The sequence below is a fragment of the Coenobita brevimanus genome, chromosome 105 (genome assembly GCF_032717465.1).
Source record: "Coenobita brevimanus isolate Jiangsu-jjx chromosome 105, ASM3271746v2, whole genome shotgun sequence".
NCBI lineage: Eukaryota > Metazoa > Arthropoda > Malacostraca > Decapoda > Coenobitidae > Coenobita > Coenobita brevimanus.
In genome coordinates this window covers 8,971,209-8,981,172 of record NC_137058.1, presented here as the reverse complement: position 1 = coordinate 8,981,172, position 9,964 = coordinate 8,971,209, and positions in this window count along the sequence as shown.

Below are 9,964 nucleotides of genomic sequence, written 5' to 3'. Positions count from 1 at the left end.
TTCTTGCTTATCATCAGACATACTCCCTCTATTGCCCTCTCATTCTCATTGACTCCCGCACTTAGGCATAAAAAGCCAACCGAGAGGAAAGGAAAAATCCCTGTTTAACAGTGCTGAGCACCTCATTTCTTCACCTAATTCCTTCAAATTCACAGGCACCCACTACTCTCTCTCTCTCTCTCTCTCTCTCTCTCTCTCTCTCTCTCTCTCTCTCTCTCTCTCCTGGTAAAAATGAATGCTTCGAACTTGTTCACTCTTTGTGTTCGCTGGATCAGACATACAGGAAGTCGTGGAGTGATATCAAATATACATTTTAAAGTCACTTGCATGGCTTTATAAGAAAATCAGTAGTTTATAAATGATAAATGTGATATATTCATGTTATCAGAATCAAACCGTCATAGTAAATATTATCGTACTATTGTTTTATATATATTATAACAAGGCCAAAGTTGAAGGAATATTTCTCGAGAGAAATGTATTGCGCTGGTGAATGCGACGCTGCCACATACACGGGTTGGTTGGACGAGGGTAGATAACAACACCTGGCCCAAATAGTACAGCCTGAACCGGAATCTGAAGATCCAAATCTTGCAAGCGTAGATTACACGTGCCATCCAGCATGCTCGATGCACAGCGACTGGTGCCATGAACATTGAATATTGGCGGCCATGAGGTAGGCTATTCCTTCAGTAGAAAAAAGCTCACTTGAATTGGATATGGCAAAGAAATTTTAATCCTCCGGTTTATTCTCTGATGGAAAGGAATTATTAAAACAGACTCATGATAAAAATTGATAACTAAAGAGATAGAGTTTTCGAGAAACAGGCACGCTGACTGCAATCGTAGCAACAAGGTAACTTAAAATAACACGTTAACGTAAAATAACAATAAAAATAACTCTTCGCAGGACTGTACTCTTCAACATTACCAATAACTAAATTGAATCAAAGGGGTGCCGGTGGTGTACGAGTTAGCACGTCCAGCTCACAAGTGGAAGAAGCCGAGATCGATTCCCGTTAAGATCAGTTTCTGAGCCGAAGTTTATTTTTCCCTTGTACCTGATCCCCCAGCAGTACTTTTGGGGACTTAGATATAACATGGACCGTTGTGTGTAACTCTCTAAAGGAAAATTGAAACTTAGTTATGAAATACTGTCTGCCTTAATGTCTCTTGTTTAGTAGATAGGTATTAATCTCAACATTATTGGTCTTACCAGATAATATTAAAAACCAGTGGGGCAGACATTTGCAGCAACTGCCAAAATCACTTTGGTCATACCAAAATGACAAGTGAGTAAATTTTGATGAGCTGTACCTAGTGAATTTATCATAATCATCATGACGTTTTTCATTTACGAGGATGGTGAGAGGTATAAGCCAGAAAACAACTTTCTATAAATTATTATATATATATATATATATATATATATATATATATATATATATATATATAAACAAAACACTTTATACCTATGATAATTATGCCACACACCATACTACTTTGCAAACGTGCCATGAGCACGAATAGTCAGGAGGAGTGTGTGTGTGGAGTTCGTATTGTGAATATATATATATATATATATATATATATATATATATATATATATATATATATATATATATATACTTTGCAAACGTCCCATGAGCACGAATAGTCAGGAGGAGTGTGTGTGTGGAGTTCGTATTGTGAATATATATATATATATATATATATATATACCCAGGCTGCTTCCCCCAAGGAAAGGGAGATAGCCGAGACAGGACGACACACTCCCAATTTACTCATCCACTCAAACACATTCATTCGCATCTTAGCCCCAAAAGGGGAGAAGGGACAGATCCTCACCGCACCACACCGCACGAGGGTCAACTGAGCAGTGCAATCAGTGACATCCGCAGCAGGGCCCGACAGCCGAGGTGGTTTACCCCTGCCACATCACAATAGACCCATCCCCTTACCCGCACCTGACCTGATCAGCTGCCCAGACAAATGCGGGAGAATATCCCTTCAGGGCTGCATCATCATTTATTCATTCATAATTTCTCTCCATTCATTTCTATCATGCACAGCCACTCTTCCTTGCTCAACAGACATCCCTCTTGCAGCCAATGCTCTCCTCACGCTGTCCATCCTTCCTATTCGTGGTCTTCCTCTCAGCCTTACACCTCTCACATCAGATCTAGTTATCCTTTTCACCAATCGCTCATTATTCATTCTCTCCATATCCCCAAACCATCGCAACACCCCCTGCTCCATTTGATCAGCCATCTCCCGAACAACTCCGGTTCTCCTTCGCACTTCATCATTTCTCACTTGATCAATATGCTTCACTCCACACATATTCCTCAGACACCTCATCTCCATTACATTCAAATTTTTCCTCTCTGCCACACCCATACTCCATGTTTCAGGCCCATATAACGCAGTCGGTACCACAACACCTTCATACAGCCTTCGCTTTACATCCATTCTAAGTGAACGACATCTAAACACTTTTTTCATTCCTCCCAGCATCTTTCCTACTTCATTTATTCTAAACTTCACTTCTGCATCTATTCTGCCATCCACAGCAACATACTTAAAACACTCTACCTCCTCAAGCAACTCACCATGCAAATCTATATTCATCCTCCTACCATCTACCAACCACGTACGCTTCATCACTTTTCTCTTATTCTCATTTACATTCAATTTCCTCCCTTTACACACCCTTCTAAACTCCTCCACCAACTGTCTCAATCTCTTCTCTGAAGCAGCCACCAGTGCAATATCATCTGCAAACAGCAGCTGCTTCAGGTTCCACTCACTACCATCAACATTCACCAGACTTAGACTTCCACCTAAAACTCTTGCATTCACCTACCTTACAACACCATCCATGTAAATATTAAACAACCAAGGTGACATCACACATCCCTGCCGTAGCCCCACTCTCACGGGAAACCAATCACTCACAGTATTTCCCACTCTTACATACGCTCTACTACTTACATAAAATCTTTTCACTCCTTTTAGTAACCTACCATGAAGTCCATACAATCTTAAAACAGTCCACAAAGCCTCCCTATCAATTCTATCATACGCTTTCTCTAAGTCCATGAACACCCAAAGCACATCCTTACCCTTCGGTAGATACTTTTCACACACCTGTCTCACAGCAAACACCTGATCCACGCATCCCCTCCCTCTCCTAAAGCCACAGTGCTCATCACCAATCACTCGCTCTGAACCCTCTCTAAATGTCTTAATTAATACTTTACCATACACCGTACTTACACCACTCAACAGACTTATACCCCTAGAGCTAGCACATTCACATTTATCGCCCTTATCTTTATACAGTGGGACCACACAAGCACTTGCCCAGTCAATTGGCACCATACCTTGCACAAATCACACATTCAACAATCTTGCTAACCAGTCAACAATAGTCACTTCACCACCTTTCAGGCATTCCACAGCACACCCATCCATACCTGCAGCTTTCCCTGTTTTTATCTCCTTTACTGCCTCTTGCACTTCCTCCTTCGTGATCAAAGAATCATTCAACTCCCCCAACATATTTATTCCTTGCATCCTTCCATCCGTCACAATCTCAGCCTCTCTTTCCTCCTCTATATTTAACAATCTTTCAAAATACTCCACCCATCTCTTCCTTACAGCATCCATCTCAGTTAACATCCTTCCATCCTCTGCTTTTACTCACTTTTCCTTCCCAGACTCTCCCTCTTGCACCTTTTTCACCTCCTTCTAGAACATTTTCTTATTCTGTTGAAAATTCTCAGCCAACCGCCTACCCCACCTCTCATCTGCTGCCACTTTAGCATCACGCACAGCCCTTCTCGCGCTGTTTTTTTTTTTTTCTTATACCTCTCATATGACACCTCATCCTTCCACTGCAGCCACACTTCATATGCACGTCTCTTCTCAGCCACAGCCACACTTACTTCCTCGCACCACCATTCACTTCCTTTTCTTACACCACCACCTACTCGTCTCACACCACACACCTCTTCCGCATGCCCCACCACAACACTTTTAAACAACTGCCGTTCCTCTTCCACAGCCCGAGGACATCAAATTTTGTATTCTGTTCTTGCCACCTGCCAAGATTTTTTTTCTTTTTCACACGTGACTTATTTATTTTCCTTTTTTTTTCTGTATACTGTATACTTCAGACATCTACTGGAGGGGTTAGAGAAATTGCTACTCTAGCCTTTTTCGATGCGAAAGCATTTTTATTATCATTATATTTTTATTCCCTAAGAACGAGTTTATTCAGTGTGGGAAGGACCTCTCATATATTCGTTCTCATGCCACGTTTGCAAAATAGTATGGTGTGCGGCACAAGTATAATAGGTATAAATTATTTTCTTTTTGCTTTGAGCAATATATTTAATTTCACCAGTTATTTTAGGAGTATGATAACGCTTTGACGTACAGTCATAAGAAAAACTAATGTTATCCCCAGGGATGTTCGATGTAAAACGAACGTTAGCTGGGCTATGTGGGCGGATCCTTGCTGTTCGCCCCTCCCCTATCTAGTGTTGCCATATCACAATCCCATTACAAGAGCTGGAATAATGAGCAAGAATGAGCCATATGGCGAGGAAATATATAGGACGTGTTTGAGTTACTCTGAGCGCCCTGCCGTGGATTAATAATGAAACTCGGCACGTTTATTATTTTCCTACATTTCAACACTTATTATCTGTAGAATACAACAAATAATTTTAAAAGCATTAAATCTATAGGCACCGATTTTTTTTTTTTTTTTTTTTTTGTGATAGTGTACCAGGGGTGCACGAGTTCATTTGTTTGCTTTATATGGGTGATTAAATGCTTCAGATGGATACTTCAGTTAGTGGCATCCATGTGTCGATGTCTAGAGGTTGTTTTGGAAGCAGAGGGTGGGCAGCAATGAGACTGAACACGTATTATTATTTTCCTTCTACTCAACATTTATTATATGCAGAAAGCAATACATATCATTATTACATTGAAATTTACTAACTTGTCTTGTATCGGCTGAATTACTATCATACGTCTGGCATTGGTGTACATGTTCATTGCCCGTCTGCATGTGCGTTGCCGAGTCTACAACATTCTGTTATATTTTTATGAATTCGGTGCTGGATAATAAAAAGTATTGTCACTATGCACACAGGCCAAACGATCTAATTAGCTTTTATTACCTCTAGCACAAATTCTAATATCTGTGTCCCACATAACCGACATTGACAGGTTTGCGGTACAAACTTTCCTGTCCCGTCATTCAACATTTCATCTTTGTGTCATAGGTCATACCTCTGAAGGGTAACGATAGTTTTTCTTATGACTGTACACAAGGCAAAAAAAAAAAAAGTATCCATGCACAGTTGGCCCGAAACAATTTGACGTCACGGACGATGGACTCTAGAAATGTTTGATGATTTTTTTTCCCCCCTTGTTGTCAAACATGCTTTATAGAAGTGTGTCATAGATAGGTTTCGTATGACAATGTATGGTTGATGTTGTTACTGGATGCATATTCAGATTATAATCAATTAATTTTCCAAGTACTACACAAGCTATATCGATCACTTCGGATATCATCGTACCCCTCCTGCGCGATATTTTTTTTACCTTGTGTACGTTAAATACATTTTTTTTTTTTTTACAAATGAATATTGAAAGTTGAAATTGTTCTCTCATGAATGTGTAAAAAAATAAATGTAACACGTTCGACTGAAATGTTTATTATGCATATTCTATTTTTTTTTTTTTTTTTTTTTTACCTTTTTCACTACGAGAGAAAACTAAAACCGATTTTCCTGTCTTACTTCAACCATACCGTGTGGAGTGAATGAAGTCAACCAAGGGGGTTGGCACATAGTCCTTATAACAATAATTCGATGTCAGAGTCACATTGCAAGGTCAACTTTAATTTTTTTTTTTCTTATTTATACCAAATTTCCAGACGTTTTAATATCCCAGCCGTCGCCGAGCGTTTCCAAAAATGTGTTAGACTGTAAGGATTTTAAGAGAAGAGAATGTTTAAGTTGTTCTTGTCGTGGATGGCAGGAGAATGATAAAAATGAGTCTGGGGTTTGACTGCAATTTTATTCTCCAGAGGAAGTTTTCTTCACAAGAACAGTACTGAGACAAGAGCGGTTTATGCTAGCTAACTCCACGCCCACTGTTCCTACCTTTCCCACCGTGCCTCTTCTAACTCCTAACCCCGATTGCCCTGACTTTCTAATTTCCTCTGTATATGACTGGTTGGGTCATGAGTGAGGGCACGTGTGTAAGGAACTTTCCACGACTGAGTGGTTTCCTATCAGGTGTCATGCTGCGCTGTATGCGAAATTCCCTAGCTAGAATGTGCATTGCTGTTTCCTCCAAATCTCTCGAGCTTAGGCACGACTTTCTTGAAACCTCTATATTACATATTAACAGTATATACGTCACCAGCTATTATGTAGTGTGTTATGATATTTAGTGTCCTAACATTAAAGATATGGCGAGAATAAACAAAGAAATAATGACTTCAACGTCAAGGTCACAGGGAAAGGTCAAAGCTAAGGCCACACGTCAACGTAAGTAAAAAACAAAACTTTCTATAAGATATACATCAAATTTTGCTGAAGGATCCAAAGTAAAGCAAGGGTGATAGAATTCGGTTTTGTGGACATCCATAAAAGGTCTAGGTCATAGGATAAGGTCAACTATTAATTACGGTTAGTTTGGACAAAACTTGTTGGACGGAAATGAGGTCAGCCAAGGATGAGGAGATTATAAAACAATAAGTCAAAGATCATTGTCACAAGGCAAGGTCAAATCAGTTCTCATCCGATTTAGACCAAACTTGATGTATGGGTTTAGGATCAGGGAAAAGTAAAGCAAGGTCGATTTTGAGAGCAATCGGTCGACGTCAAGGACACAAGACAAAGTGACAAACCAGTTTGTGGGCACGGGTGTTGTGCTCCTTGCTTCCTATTCTAGTTCATTTCTTTCCTCCCCTATCCTGCTTTATATTCCCCCTCCCATCCGCTTATTTTTCCTCTCCTCCTGATATCTATTTTATCTTCCTTTTTCCAGACGATCTTACTCCCCTTATTACAGCCTCTTAAAACATGAGGTTGAACTCGTCTTCATTGCCTCCTTAACTACTACAATTATTTCTTAGTCCATAACTATGATGCTACTCATCTTAGTTTATTCTTTCTGTCTCCTCACTTCTGTATATAGTGTAAAAGAAAAGTTTCAGGTTGGAGCAAATGAGATATAGCCTTCCTTTTCTTTACAGTGAATTCTCCTGCGCTACCCAAAATGGCTTGAAGTATGAATAAAAATTCAGTAAAAGATATCATCGTATCAGATAACACGAAAACAAGCTTTAGAGTATTGGTTTTATTTTTAGCTCTAACTTCAGACCTGAGAAACATTAGCACCCAGTTTTGTTACAAAATTTTCTTTTCTTTAATTTCTTCTTAATTAAGTTTTTCATGTTGTCTGGAACTTGATTTGATCTGTACATCCTCACGTGTGTGGGATATTGTTTTGATCTCTCTCTCTCTCTCTCTCTCTCTCTCTCTCTCTCTCTCTCTCTCTCTCTCTCTCTCTCTCTCTCTATGTATGTGTTTGCGCGCGCGCTCGTGTGTGTGTGTGTGTGTGTGTGTGTGTGTGTGTGTGTGTGTGTGTGTGTGTGTGTGTGTGTGTGTGTGTGTTCACTTTAACAATGTTGATCCAGTTTAAACTTGGTGGCATGATCGGACGTTATTCAAAGAATGAAACCGTTTTCATTATAACAATAGGTCAAAGATCAGGGTCACAGGGCCAGGGTCAGCGGCTATAGTTATTTATTTATTTATTTATTTTCAGATTTAGAACAAAGATGGAGTTTGGGGTAAGCTAGGACCAAGGGAATGAAAGTTCGACCCAGGTGTCTGTAAGTGAACAAAATACAACAGTTTTGATGAGATTTGGACAAAACTTGCGAGAAAAAGTGTCAGCAAGTGGTAAGACCTATCATTTTTGTTCAGAGGTCAAGGTCACAGGTCAAGATCAACTTAAATAGTTTATATTCGGTTTGAACTAAACAGAGAGGAAGTGTTCAGGGAAAAGCAATAATAAAGTCATTAAATTTTGAGAACAATCAGTTCAGTACTGGATCTCGGTCAATTGAAAAAATATCAAAACTCAAGGTCATATGGCAAGGTCAGCTTAAACAGCTTTGATCTGATTTAGACCAAACATTGTGAATATGTTCAGGGTAAAGCAGTGATGAAGAGACTTAATTTATTTGACAATCCGTTAAAGGTCAAGGTCACACGGCAAGATCAAGTGTTTGGCCCTATTACTGAACGAGTTTTGTTTCAGCGTCATCCAGTGACGATTAAAATTAATTTTGAGAACTATGAGTAAAAGATTAAGTTCACAGGACAAAGTCAACTTCAAGAATTTTGTTCCAAATTTGGTGGAAGGGTCAAGGGTCGGGACGCGTGAATAATTCGAATATAGAGCATTCTTCCTCCTCCTTTTTCGTCCTCCTCCATCTCTCCCTTGTTTTCCTAATCTTCCTCGTCTGGTAAATATTATGTAGGTGCAGATGCTCTTTCATGTCATGTATTCACTGCAGTCTCGCCATATCAACCAAGTGAAGTTCCTTACACCACCAAAAGTTCAGATGGTATCCATAGTTGCCAGCGCACAGACTGTCTGTGGTCTTAGGTTATTTACGTCGTAGAGTCAGGAGACGCCTCAACTTACCTCCTCTGCCAGTGCCAGTAGGTAAGCTCCTGTTGGACAACGATATCTTGTATAGGAAGACAGCCCTTACCAATAGGGACATGCCTTATAGGGAGGTAAGTCAACTCATCCCCACTCATTTGATACCTGCAGTACTCAGTTTCATCCATAGCGCACCTCATGCATCCCATCCGGGAAAAGATCAGTGTGTGAGTGGTGGCGACCATCATCCACTCACTTAATGTAGTGCTGCCTACTTCTTCCTTAGCCTTTATCATTATTTTTCTGTGCCTGCCCTCCTCTCTTCATATTTCTCCCATCTTTCCTGTCATGTCTTACTGCTTTGGTTTCCTTTACAGATGGCTTTACATTGAGTGACAAGCCAAGTGGTTTCCTGGAAGCCAAGAAACCATTTATAACGCTGGGTGGTAACCATATAACCAAACCATACGTGCTCCCTACGTGTCAGCAAGTGGGTTGGTGGAGGGTTAGTGCCCCTCCCCGTAAAACAAATAACTCAAAGTCAAATGGCCACCCCTTACGGGATTATGGCGTCTGGCAATAGATAGACAGATAGACATCTATTGGCCTACTACGCGTAAGGGCACTGATGATCACTGTGATTCATGTGTTTCCTGTAATCATCATAAAGGGTCACCTGAATCGCCTGCTCGATCCTTGCAATATCCGGTTCTATCTCGTCCATGGGAAACCGTTTCAATTGATCTCCTTGAGTTATCTCTTGTGCAGTCTGGTGTAGAGTATTTGTGCCAATTGATCATGTCTCACGTTACGGTGTTCTCGTGGCTCTGTAAGACAAGAGCATTGCACGTGCCTTCATCGATCATGTTGTTTGTCCATTTATTACGTCAACAACCATAATTACTGATAATCATTCTGAGTTCAACAAGGTCTTCGTGTTGAGATTTTTAAATAATGTAATTTCAATAAATGTAATGTCATACCCAGCCATCCAGCCTCCGAGGGCCATGTCGAAAGACAAAATGGTAAAGTATTAGAGTCCTTAATGTACTTAGGTTCTTAGAGCACCTGTATGGATGTGTGGATACCACAAGTTGCTGCTTCTATCAACAGCTCCATAATAAATCCATCGGCAAAACTCTGTTCTTTGCCTTTTATGGATCTGATAATTCTCTGTCCTATTCAGTGCTACTATCAAAGCCTAGTCCACTCAGTAACCTGGACGATTATGTGACTGTGAAACTGTCAA